The sequence below is a fragment of the Equus asinus genome, chromosome 6 (genome assembly GCF_041296235.1).
Source record: "Equus asinus isolate D_3611 breed Donkey chromosome 6, EquAss-T2T_v2, whole genome shotgun sequence".
In the NCBI taxonomy this organism is placed as follows: domain Eukaryota; kingdom Metazoa; phylum Chordata; class Mammalia; order Perissodactyla; family Equidae; genus Equus; species Equus asinus.
In genome coordinates this window covers 65804269-65818086 of record NC_091795.1, presented here as the reverse complement: position 1 = coordinate 65818086, position 13818 = coordinate 65804269, and the positions used below count along the sequence as shown (strand labels likewise).

General features: G+C 40.1%; 1 long non-coding RNA gene across 6 annotated transcripts in view; it reads left to right on the top strand.

Annotated features, from left to right (window-relative positions):
- Positions 1–13818, top strand: part of LOC106826437 (uncharacterized) — a 37842-nt gene that overhangs the window by 3060 nt on the left and 20964 nt on the right. For 2 of the 6 annotated variants that reach the window (XR_006529044.2, XR_011504058.1), the window contains exons 2-3: positions 1386–1483; positions 6707–6891. The exons of 2 other annotated variants lie outside the window; for them this stretch is intronic. This is a non-coding gene — a long non-coding RNA (uncharacterized lncRNA). The remainder of the gene's footprint in view (positions 1–1385; positions 1484–6706; positions 6892–13818) is intronic. 2 more of the 6 variants (XR_011504059.1, XR_011504060.1) reach the window with 2 other exon arrangements.

The window sequence follows — 13818 nt, the reverse complement described above, 5'->3', positions numbered from 1 at the left end:
GGTTCATCGGTTCGGATCCTGGGTGCGGACCTACACACTGCTTATCAAGTCATGTTGTGGCAGGCGTCCCACATATAAAGTAGAGGAAGATGGGCACAGATGTTGGCTCAGGGCCAGTCTTCCTCAGCAAAAAGAGGAGGATTGGTGGCAGATGTTAGTTCAAGGCTAATCTTCCTAAAAAAAAAAAAAAATCTGCCAGACAGCAAGTTAAGTGCTAGAAAAAATATGGGCAAAAGCAAGAGTAGTCCTTACAGTTATGGAGCTTACATTCCAGAGGGCAAGGCAGATATTAATCAAATAATCACACAAAATGAATTACACACTGAAACGAGTTCTGAAGGAAAGAGACATGTTTCCATGAGACAGTATGCTTCACCTGGGAGTCAAAAAGTTTCCCAGGGAAAGGATCCTTACATTGAGGTCTGAAGGATGAATAGTTGTTAACATGTGCAAGGTGCATGCACACGTGTGTAAGGGAGGAAGAGAGAGTGGTGTTTTCTTATTTTTCAGTTCACGCTTCCCAAGTTCTCAGATTTTTTAGACTACAGAAGCTGTGAAATGGAAGAGAAGTCCAGATTGATCCTCCTTGGTTTCTCCCTAAGCTTATTCTAAACTATGAAATGAATTGCAAATGTTGTTTAGAAAATTAGGGGTCCATGTCCCAGTGAGTGGAATAGTCTCTGAACAGAATCTTATTAGGAAGGACAGTTTAGAAGCTAAACTTTGCAAGTGCAAGAAGCACTTAACTTCTTGGTTTTCTTATGTGTAAAACTGGCGATATCTACCCCTTCTAGGATTTTGGGGACTATTAGATAAAATAAGTAAGGTACTTACAGTACCAGATACATAGGGAGCTCTGAAAAATGATATAGCTACCATTATTGTTGTTGTTGCTTTTCGTCATCAGGTTTAAACCTCATAAATCTGGGCTCTTCTCCAGTCTCTCCTTGGGGTCTGATTTTTGATACTAACATCTTCGCTGTCTAATAACCTATAGCTAGTGTCTCAAGCTCCTAACTCAGTTTAGTCAATTATTAACTGTTTAGTGTAAGCAAAGTGCAGGGTAAGTTACATCTCAGGGCAAAGAAGTTATGCATACCACACTTGATGAGCTTAATTTATTGGGGAGGATAAAATACATATTGTATACAGATACCATTATATAAGGCGGTGTGATGAGTACAACGAAGAAGAGGCAAACCAAGTGACAGCTGGGCAGGAGAGAAGAAGGTGGTTCCATGATGGGAATGAGATTTCAGCCCTTGGAGACTGCGGAAGAAGTGAAATAGTAGACATAGTGGCCAGAGGAGTTCTAGGCAGAGGGAACAGCAAGAGCAAAGATATGATGCTTCCTTCCTGTACATACATCCCTCCTTAAACTGCAGAAAGTGTTCTTGGATGCAGAAGTCTGCCCGCAGTCTGTTACGTAAAGGAGAGGATCGCTAGACCAGTGACTTTCATGCTTCTGTGGCTGTGACCAATGGTAAGAAAATACATTTTATAAATGACACAAATACACACATACGAAAAGACATTTCATAAAACAATAATGAGCTTTACTACATATGATGTCCTTGGATATTTACTAATCCTTTTTTTTCTATCTTATTTTCTTAAAAACACTGATTGATCCTCATCTAGACAAACCAGCTATAAGAAGACATTTTTTAGACACTTGAGGTATATTGCACAATATCAAGAATTATTGCTAATTTTTTTAGGTGTAATAATGGACTTTTTTGTTATGTAAGAAAATATTTATACTTTTTTAGTGATACATGCTGGAATATGTAGAAGTAAATTAACATGCTGTTTGGAATTTTCTTTAAGATACTTCCCAAAGTATAAAAGAAAGGACAAAAGGATATAAGAAGCAAACGTGACAATATCTTGGTAATTGTTGAATCTGGGTGATGGGTGTATGGGAATTCATTTTACTCTTCTCTTTACTTTCTTATGTTTTTAAATGTTCATAAAGAAAAAGATCTTAAATGCTGGTTGTATTTTTATTTCACTACTTCTTAATACAGCATGACTTGGAATTTGAAAAACACTGTACTCAATCATGTCAATATTAATGCCAAGTAAACAGAACCAGGCAGACAAATGTACCAGCCTGTACCTCTGAGAGCTGGAGACCTGGTCATGGGAGCAACATAGTCAATTGATTTCTCCAGCAAATAGTTACTCAAACATCAAAACTTGCTGTTGTCGCTAAATAATTTTACATAAAATATGGAATATTTAAGATTGTAGCCATTACAATCTAAGACAAAGATTTTCATTTAAGACCAAAGTTTTTTTACAAAAAGAAACGTTTATCTTCAAAATTCTGAGCTGAAAGAATGATACTCAACACCCTGAAATCTACAAGGCAGTGAACATTAATCTCCTTTCTCTTTGGTCACTTAACGTTTTTTTGGCCTCGTAACAATTTATTATGAATTCCAAAGAATCAGAAAATAGAACTGAAAATTCATAATTGTTTGTCAGCCTTTTTGGAGTCTCCTCCAATTTTCACACAAATACATTCAAAATAATGTGAGCAAAGAACCAAGTGATTGCCTTGAGTTTAAAAGCCAATTTTGCTTAAAAGCTTTAACATATTTTAAGCAGCAGATGTAATGTTTAGCTATGATTGTATTTCCTCTTAAGGCAACTTGTCTGATGAATCAGGGGCTTCTTTCATCTGTGACTACATTTTTCATATCCAAATCTATTCATGTATGTAATTCCCAATTATTCAAAAAAAATGTTCTGCTCAGACCTTTATTTGCACACAGCCCCAAGATTCTCATTATAAGTGGAGGTCCAATTTGTCATTGTTACACCCTTCAGCAACACTTCTGTCAAACAATAATTCTTTCATAAGCTCACAAACCGGGAAGACAGATACAGGGTCATTTACTGTCAGAAAGTAACCAGCACTGGCAACAAGGGTTGTTGCTGATATTTTCCCAGTGTTACCATGTGTGAAGGCTGAAAGTTTATGTATTTCCCACAGGGCAGATAGTGTCTGCATAAATCAATATAGGATAGTGGTCAAACATAATTGGCATTTCAATGTACTATACAACGGAGTCCCTTCAAGACAGAAAACAGTTATAATCCTTGTAATAGCTGAACGTAAACTTTAGGAAATGGTTATTAACAGTCGTTGTTAATTTCTCAAATGTGCCATGAGTCTCTTAAATTTCCTGGTTAACTGATGTTTTTTGTTTGTTTTGTTTTTAAGGAACTAGAAAATATATTTAATTTTCTCTGAGCAATAGATAATGTGGAATTTCTGTTTTAGCTTGTGTGTCTCTAAGGGTTGAAAATAATTTATCTTTTACCAGTTGGACACTTTCATGCAGCTTGCCTTCTAATAATTTCAGTTTAATTTGGAGAGGGAGACGAGAGTTTGCCTGGGCTTAGTAAAGAATATATGGATTTCCCATTGCATTAAGTTGCGAAGACAGTGCTTTGGCTGTTGTTCTTGGCTGCCCATCTTGCTTTCCAGGCCTGATTGGGAGGAATGCAGGATGTAGAAATGGTATATGTCTGTCTTTGGGTTGTTTCCCATGAAAGAGTGAGGGGTGTGTTTTCAGTTGAGTGTGGGACAGTTGCGTTATGTTAAAGTGCTTTTTGAATTATATGTGAGAAGAAAGGTATGTGTTTATTGCTGCATGTTAGGAGTAGACTGTGTCAGCATTTTTTTTTTCAGTTGTTCCACAATGTTTCCCCTGCATACATACTTCTGATTTCCAGTATCTCCCCTCCCCGTCCCCGCCCGCAGTCTGGTCACAGGGATCAGCATATGACCCAGGCCTAGCCTATGAGACAATCCCATCCTTTTGGCTAGAGTGATTGTTTAGGGGATCCAAACTAAGGCTGTTGGCGTAATTCATTGAATTTTACTAACTGCAGCTAGTAGGAAAGATGTCTTACCCTAGAATCATTGAGCTGTGAAAATGTGGAATCAGTCATTGCTGGTGGCCATTCTCCTTGCCCCTTGAAGACACCTGTATGTAGTAGGAGAGAATGAGAACAACACGTAGAGAAGCAGAACCAAGGACTGAAGAGAGGCTGGTGACTTCATTGGCGTTTCTATATCCAGTCCTGCTCAAAGCCATATTTGCCCCTGGACTTCCCAGTTTCATGAGCCAATAAATCACTGTGTACTTAAGCTACTATGAGAGGTTTTCCTGTTGCGCTAGCAAGAGGCCCAACTTAGTGCCTGTTGAGTTTGGATAGGATCGTCATTCTCTGGAGCTTTACATTTGATTCTTTAACAGCATGCTTCCTCTAAACATGAGTATGTGTTGATTCTTTTATTATTATTATTTACATGTTTTAATTCGTTCTTTTTGTTTTCATAATTTCTTCTTTTATCATTTTGTTGGTTATAACTTCATTACTTTTTTTTTAACATACTGCACTGAAAATGCTGGAAGATTAAAATATAACCAAGCCCTACTCCAAAGTTTCAACAAAAGGGAACAAGTCAAGGATAACTGAGTTTTTTAAAAATCAGATATACTCCACATTGAAACTAACACACCAAAATGTGGAATCACAGCAAAATAGTGCAAGAGATTGAGGAGAGACACCCTAGAGCAAAAGTGAAATGGACTCTGACCAAGTGGCTTGGAAAAAATAAGACTTTCAAAGAAAAAAAGTCTCAATTAAATTCTAAACTGCACGCTACCACACCATCTCCCCCAATATAATTAGCTGCTCTAGAGGGCTGAGTTTCTTCAACTTTTACAGATCTCATGACATATATATTTTACATAAATTCCCCAGGTGGTTCTGATGCACTCCAAATTATAAATTTATGGAGTGAATTACATAAATTAACTCATTTAACTTTCATAATGGTTCTGTAAGGTGGATTCTATTATTAACTACATTTTATAAAGAGGAAACTGAGGCACAGAAAGGCTAAGTTGCTCAAAATCATACAGCTAGTCAATGGTTGAGCCTGGTTTGAAACCCAGACAGGCTGGTTCCAAAGCCACCTGTACTGTTTTAAAATAGCGGCCTTAATGCAAAGGCACAACAATAATGGTGACAATGGCGGGCAGGCCAGTAGAAGACATATTTGGGTTCATTTGGAGTCTTTTGCTACTCTGCCTCCCAGGAACTCTTCCACCCCAGCCTACACTGATTTCTCTCATTTCTGAACATCTTATACTCAACTTACAATCAATGTCTCACACTTTGGCATTTAATTGTATCCCCTTTCATTCTTTTTTTTTTTTAGAAGACAGGAGCGCTCATTTCTTTTTTTTTTAAGATTGGCACCTGCGCTAACATCTGTCGCCAATCATTCTTTTTCTTCTTCTTCCCAAAGCCCCCTGGTACATGGTTGTATTTTCTAGTTGTGAGTGCCTCTGGTTGTACTATATGGGACACCAGCTCAACATGACCTGATGAGCAGTGCCATGTCCACGCCCAGGACCCAAACCAAAGAAATCCTGGCCTCTGAAGCAGAATGCGCAAACTTAACCACTCTGCCGTGGGTCCAGCCTCTCCCCTTTCATTCTGTTGGTCTTGCCTTTTTGACTGTATCAGAAATTGACAGGGGCTGGCCCCGTGGCCGAGTGGTTAAGTTCACGCGCTCCACTGCAGGCAGCCCAGTGTTTCGTTGGTTCAAATCCTGGGTGCGGACATGGCACTGCTCATCAAACCACACTGAGGCAGTGTCCCATATGCCATAACTAGAAGGACCCACAACGAAGAATATACAACTATGTACCGGGGGCTTTGGGGAGAAAAAGGAAAAGTAAAATCTTTAAAAAAAACAAACAAAAAAAAAGAAATTGACAGAGAACTCATCCAGTTTTACTTCTCCCCTTGCTTGTAACACCTGCTACAGCGCACCATTAAGTTATTTGTTGACCAGATTTGGAAGTGCTAAATTGACGTTAGAAACCTTTTACTTGTGAATTTTAGTTTCATTTAGGACTGAATTAATGAGATTGACATTACATTGTGTCAGTTCCTATCCTTTTGTGGTTTTAGATGTTTAACCAGATCTTTCTTTCCTTCAGTTACATCAACTATCCTTTTGTTGATCGCGCTACTCAGAGCCCACATTTATTTTGCTAATCAAATTGGTGCGGAAACATTCTTGTTGAACAGTTCTTAAAAGATTTTCCTTTTGAGAAAGCTTCCAGCAAGCTCTTTCCTCTTTGACTTTTGTTTGCCTCCTAGAAATGCCCATGCTGGGACAAAATTACCTTATCCAGATGGCAGAGATTGAAAAAGACATTCTAATTATCTGTCGATGGTAAATCTAAAACTTGTTTGGAAACCCATTTGTTGAGCTTGTGAATGTTCAGAGGAAAGAGTGGTTTACCTAGTCCCACTAAAATAAGCTTGGTATGTGGAAGTGCTGTAGGCTTGATTGCATTGAATTATAAATTGAATCATTACTAACTTAACCTCTGGGAGGTTTTCCGTGATTGTTTTATTCAGGTTTACTGACTACACTGCCCATAGCAACTCTGGCAATGATTCCCCTAGCGGCGCAAAGGGGCTGCCCAGCTGCAGAAATTCACGACGGTTGCATTTGCCTGCAGAGTTTGGAAAGATCTAAGGTCTTTGGAGACTAGAAATGTGTTTTTTCCTTGTCTTAACTGGCAGTATGAGCCTCTGGCATTTCAAAGTGCAAGTCATTAGTGTCCACTGGGGTAATGTTAATCTGTCTGTGTTTCAGTCTCAGGACATTTTCCAGTTGCTTCTGCCACAACAATCTCTGCCATCTCAGTGCCTCCGATGCCCCTTGTGAATTCAGGAAGCTCTGCAGTGCCAGCAGGACTTCGCAAAAACCGGTTGCTAACTTGTCTTCTTTCTCTTCCATCTTCGTCTTTAAAGAAATCTCAAAGCTTGTGGGGCTAAAAGGTGGGGCTCCTGTTTGGCATTTTCAAATTTGAACTGAGAGAAACCTGTTGTTTTTTTTTAATTCTCAGTGGGAAGGAGACTTTCTTTTATTTTGAATTTAGGGCTTGAGTCACACAGTCTGGGGAACTTAAGCTGATGTTGATCACATTCAGGAGAAATATAAGACTAGAGGACGGAGAGGAGAGAGATGTGAGAATTGCCAGAAAGCAAACAAAAACAAGGCACTTGAATGTTGGAAGAGACTCAGGAAATCCAGAGGGTCCAGGTGATGCTTGAAATGGGTGTAAGGGTCAGAATTGTCAGGACATTCTCTCCTCCTTCATCCTCCTGTAATGGCTAAGCTGAACCCCCTGCTGTCTGAGCTATGGTTTGGTGGGGGGCCAAAAGGGAGGAGAGCATTCTCCTTTCATCAGATCGGTCCAGACTTCCCAGTGTGTTAATATGATGTGGAGCTAAACCAGACCGAAGAGCTAGTTGACAGTTGTTAAGAGCCTTGGCCTTTTATTTAATCATCAGAAAAACCAAAGCTCGTAGGTGCTGGTAAAGTGCCAGATTAATTATTCAGAAACAAATGCCTGGGATTGGACCAAGTGTTGTCTCATTAGCATGCAGTGTCAATGCTGGAGTCTGGTTAGAAAAGCCACAGAGACTGCAGGAGAGGTCGATGGAAGGGAACTAGGAGAAAAATAAAATTAACTTTCCCTATATTGTGCCATGAAATCTCATACTAATAGAATGCCACCCTCCCCAGTATAGGATACTCTCCAGTAATGTTCTGGAGGCCCTGTTCTGGAACATGCAAGACAATTATTCTACCAGCCTCGTGCATCTGTGCCCATAAACCTGACCTTTGTTCTTATAATCCATTGTGTAAGGCCAGTCCTCCCACTTATGTTCAAATCTCATCTCCTCTTGCCTACTTAAGGACTTTACTCCTGAAATCCTCTTTTCTTTCTCCTGTACCAGTAAGTTCCCCTCTCTGCCAAATGATTCCGATCACCATGCATTCTAATATATTTTCCATCTTAAAAAAACCTCTAGACTCTAATTACCCCTCCAGCAACTCCTGTTTTGTTTTTTTCCCCCTTATATTAAAATTCCTGAAAAAAGTTGTCTATGCTGGTTTTTCCTCTACTTCATCAGTTTCCATTCACTCTTGAACTTATCCATCAGGCTTTTGTCCCCACCATTCCACTTACCACTACCTTTATGTAGCCAAATCCAGAGGTGAATATTCCTCCTAGGTCTAATTTACTGGATTCCCTCCTTATGCCAACCTCTAAACATTATAGAGCCCTGGGCCTCATCCTTGGGTTCTTTCTCTCTCTCACATGGAATCTCCTCTAGTCTCAGGGCTCTATATACCATCTTTATGATGGTGACACCCAAATTCCTATCTCACGTCTCCCTGAGGTCCAGTCTCCAATTCCTACTTGGATGTTTAATAAATACCTTTGACCCAAACTGCTTCTCCCGCAGTCTTCCCTGTCTCATTCATGGCTATTCCTATCTCCTAGTTCCTCAGAGCAAAAACCTGAAAATCATATTTTTTCGTCCCCTCTCTCTCACACGATGCATCCAATCCATTGACAAGTCCTGTCAATTCCACCATCAAGATCTATTGCACCTCAAAACACTTCTTGCCACCTGCATCATCACCTTCCACCACCATCAGCTCTCCCCTGGACTGCTGTAATAGCCTCGTAACTGCTCAACTGCAGTCTGTTTTCCACACAGCAACGAATGTCATATTTTTTAAACGTAAATCTAATCATTTTATTCCCCTAGTCAAACTCTTTATGGCTTTTCCATCACAACTAGAACAAAAATCCAAAGCCCTTACCATGGCTGCGTGAGATCCTACCTGACGTGGCCTCTGCTCATTTCTCCAGCTTCACTAACTTGCTCCCTCTTGGTTCCTCTTTCCACCCACAGTAGCCTTCCCGTGATGTCTCCAACACCTAAAGTTTGTCTCTCAGATATCATAGTCCCAGATTTCACTTACATTAACAGCATATCATTTACTGAGTTCCTACTACAGGCAAGCCAGTACACTAGGCATTTTGCATATATATTTTTTATCCTAACCATGACCCCTCACCATAGATATTATCATCTTCTCTTTACAAATGAAGAAACTCAGACTCAGAGATGTTAGGTAATTTGCCCAAACTAGCAGAGCTGGACAGTAGTAGAGCTGGGATTCACATCCAGGTGTGTCTGGTTTTAGAGTCTAAACTCTTTCCACTGTATTATGCTACTTCTTTGTGACCAGGATAGACCAGTGTGGACTTAATGCCCTCAGCAAAATGTTACTTTTTTTTTTTAGGGGGGTTGTGTGTCTGCTTATGTCCTGTTACTCATTATAAAGCTGGCTTAAAGCTTTTGAAAGAAGTTGCTGAGAAATTGATCATGTTTGTAAACTCCTTGGATTTCCAGAAGAAAAGTGTGCAGGGGTAGTGGCCATGGGGGTGCAGCAGGGGGTGGGTAGAGCATCTTCCCACCTGAGTGATGGAGCCTCTAGGGCTTGGGAAACAAGCCCTGGGGGAACAGCTTCAGTGAAGGCTCTCTTTTGTCTCCAGATGCTAATACTTCTGGATTCAAAATCTTTTCTGTCTTTGACTGGACCCAGAGATAATAAAACAGAAAACTTACAGCATATAATTTGGCATTTTACTGGTATGGTAGGCTCACAAAATTTTGTTCTCCCTGACAAGGCTCAGATAATTCTATCAAAATAAATCTCTGAAGGAAAAAAGCTTTCTTTTAAAGTCTATGAGAAGCCTTTTCAAGAACAAAAATAACACTTAAAACCGATATTCTGTGTATCTTCTTTTTCTTCTCTTTTTCAGAAGAAATTCTGCCCTTTCTGATAATAGAAAATAAAAAATGTCAGGGGGAAAAATGTCAAAATTTAGCATACTGTAGAGGGTGGAAATTTCTTCCAACACTGTACTTTGAATTTTAAAGCGTTTTGGGCACAGGTTGTTCAGGAGTCAGATTTCTGCGTTCGCGTGTATTCTTTTCCAGTGCCCATGTTGTTGAATGGCTTCACAGTATTTGCGCTCATCATCAGACCTTCACTAAGAGCATGACTGTATTAGTCAGGGTTCTTCAGAGAAACAGAACCAGTAGGATATATATAGAAATATGTAAGAGGAGATTTATTGTAGGAATTGGCTCACAGGATTATGAAGGCCAAGAAATCCCACAAACTGCCATCTGCAAGCTGAAGAACCAGGCAAACTGGTGGTGGAATTCAGTCCAAATCTGAAGGCCTGAGAACCATGGGAGCCAATCCTAAATCCAAGTCCAAAGACCCAAGAATCATGGGGCTGATGGTGTAAATCCCGATCTAAGTCCAAAGACTTGAGAACCAGGGGCTCTGATGTCCAAGGGCAGAAGAAGTTGAATGTCCTAGCTCAGGTAGAGAGCAAATTTGCCCTTCCTTTGCCTTTTTCTTCCATTCAGGTCCTCAGTGGATTGGCTGATGCCCGCATCAATAAGGTTGATCTTCTTTACTCAGTCTACCAATTCAAATGCTAATCTCTGCAGGAAACACCCTCACAGACACACCCAGAAATAATATGTTACCAGTTGTCTGGGCATCCCTTAGCTCGGTTGAGTTGACATAAAATTAACCATCACAATAACCATTTCAAGAGCTAAGTATTTCAACGTCTTCTCCAAATGATCTCTCTTATATTTACTTTCTCAGGCTTTATGGACAGTTCTCTGCCCAAAATGTGCTTGAGCAGAGGTGGCCAGTTTCTTGCACACAGCAAGGAAAGTAGACAAGTAGACTAGCTGAATTTTGTATACATTTCAGTAAAGCCACATTTGCCATGTGTTCAACATTTTGCTAGGTGGCATGAAGGCTACAGTGAAGAAGAGAGCAAAATCCTATTTATTGAGAGTCTATTGTATGCTAAATAATTTATACTGCATATATAATTTCATAATATATAGGGTAAATATTTATGCTTCATGGTTAGAGAAGAAGTAAGGCCCCAAAAGGTTAGGTACATCACTCAAGCTAGGGAATGGAGGAGCTAAAATTGAAATCGAGAATTGTCTGATACTAAAACACATGGCTTTTCTATTGTACTACAATTGGCACAGAATTAAAGTTGAGATTTCCTTCCAAATGTGCTGTGGTCCAAGATGAAATGCCACATTTGCCAAATAATAAATTCTGAAGGAATTTGAAGAGGAAGAACTAAAAGTACTTGGATTATCAAGGAAGGTTTGTTTCATTAAGGAGGCAGGGTAGGAACTGGGCCTTGAAATCTGGGTAGGGTTTTTATGGACAGAAAAGACTCATAGAAGGTGAGGGGAACTACAGTCTGGAAAACAGAATGAGCTAAGAAATAGAGGGGGAATGGCAGTAGCATGTGACAGGTGAAGAGGCAATTGCTCACTGTTGCTGAGAATATGTGCTGAAAGAAGGAGATAAGGCTATGCAGGTATTATGGTTGGAATGTAGAGTACTTTCAAAGCCAGACAGAGTTATAAGTAGAGAACTCTGTGAATTCTCTACATACATTGGGTTATGTAAATCATAATTTTGTGCTGCAATATAGTAAAAATTAAAGTTACTCCTCAGATAGAAAATAAAATACACACAGCTATGACCATTTTGAAGTAAGTGCTCACAAGGACCTTTAATTCCCCATCATCAGTGTCTCAGAGTTAAGAGAAACAACCATGTCTTAGTGAACAGTGATGTGTCAGCACCATGGACAGCGATACTACGGCTACAGCCTGCATCTCCAGGCACAGGAGTTTAGACTTGACGTAGTAGATCTGTCACACCAAACCAGTGGAATGGACACTCTCAGTGAATTTCAAAGACTAATCCCTCTACCAAGCTTCCCTTTCTTTGGGCTCCCACCAGGAAGAGAAGAGCCCCACATGTTCTCCCTTTAGAGACTTGATGTACAGATGCGTGCATATCTGCATGCACATACACACACACACACAGAAAACTTGGAGCTTTCAGAAAATTAAAACGAATTCTTTTTACAAATATTGAAGGCTCTGGGATAAGAAAATAGGGAGATTTAAAGTGTTGCTTTTGCCCTTCTGGACTCAGCTTTCCCTGAGTAGGAACACATAGAACTCAGCTGTCCATGATATTGAGCACCCTAAGACCAGCCACTTATCCCTAGTCTGATGCCCCCAGCTTGCCTCCTGCTGAGGCCCAAGATAGAAAAGGACAGAAAACTGCAGAGGCTGAGTGGCCTAATTCTAAGTGCGTATTATGAATTTTTTCTGGTTTCTTAATTCTCATTTGGAAGCCTCTCAATCAAGTTTAGCTTGAAATTGGGCCTAAATGACCTTTTGGGGCTGGAGCCAGGGTAGAATGGTGTTCTTTGCTTAAAAGAGAAAGACAAGGATGGGAAGAGAAGTATAAAGGGATTTAGAATCTATAAAAATGATCTGCAGCACATCTCTCTTTTTTAAAAAGGGACAATTCTGTCACTGAGGGGCATTATCAATTTTGCTCTTGTTGGAAACATAACACAGCTCTGATGGGATTACTTTCTGATAACAAACTTCGATGGATAATGCAGTCTTATTGTTCTAAGTCTTTAGCATGGCATTGGCATTCATGGGATCTTCTTCCAGTCTTTCTCTCCAGGCTGACCTCATACTGAAAACTATCACCCATTGCAAGGTTCTATTTCTTTGTTTAGTGCTTTGCCCCAATCAGACCTTATGGGCCTCTGCACCATGGTTCTTGCTATTCCCTCTGCCTGATATGCCCTAAACACTCCTCACCTTTGTCTCTCTCTGAAGATTGTACTCATCTTTTAAGCCCTTTGTTTTCATAGACTTTTCCTAATTCCCCAACTAAGTAAGGAGACTTAAGGCCCAATAGTATCTACGGTGCATAGCTTTGCATATTGGTCCTTCGTGCATTTGAATTCTCTCTCTTCCACTAGATTGTAAATTCCTTGAGAGCAGTAGTTGTGGCTTATGTTGTATGTGCCACAGGGCAATCTGTAATTATTTGTTGACTTTAATCATTTGGGAAAATTCTATCAGGCTACACTTGTGTACCAGTCCTATAATTAGACCTTCAACGTAGACTATGAAGACTGAGAACCTCTTAGAAGTGAAGGAAAAACAGACAAGACCTGAGTGGATTGCCACTAGTCATCCCCCTCCCCTCTCCTCTCTTGAATTCCTTTGTAGCAAAGAGAAAGCAGTGTTGGCCTCCTCATTTAATCATCACCGTGGTTTCCGAGGCTCTTAAAAATTAACTTTACCCTAATGCTTTTCTAAAATGCCACTTGACAACAGTGTACAGGTATTTTACATAACTACTGTATACCACAGATGTCTTCAATAGAATGTAGTGATCAAAATCCAGATCATAATTATATCCCGTCAGTGTTTCCATTGTACACTCCTCTCCAAAAAAGTTTGTTACTCATTTGTTTAATTTGTATGAGGCTTCAGCCTGACATGCAAGTTCTCAGTCTGACTATAATGGAGGGAATCTTTTTCTGCCTCAAAACATACGTTTTAATCAGTACAGCAATTCTGTACATGGAATACTGTGTTTCTCTGCTGGGAAAGCAGACTCAATTATCCACAGTGGACGTGGATATCATCACACTATCAACACTTATCAACAATTATATCAACACTTGATATTCTCATATCATATCATTTTACCTTCCTGGGGCAACTCTGCTGGTCAGGGCTGCGGCACTGCTCTGGATCCCCTGTGAGCCATCCTGTGGATTAGGTGTGATCCCTGAACACAAGTAACCCAGGGCTTTCAGGAACTTGGGTCACTTGTGAGTGTTTGTCACCCTGAATCCTCATGTGAAAATGCTAAAGACAAGAAGAACTTGAGACATTTCCCAGCCAGGCTGCCTGGCCTCGTGTTACCTGCTGACCTGGGCTAGCAGT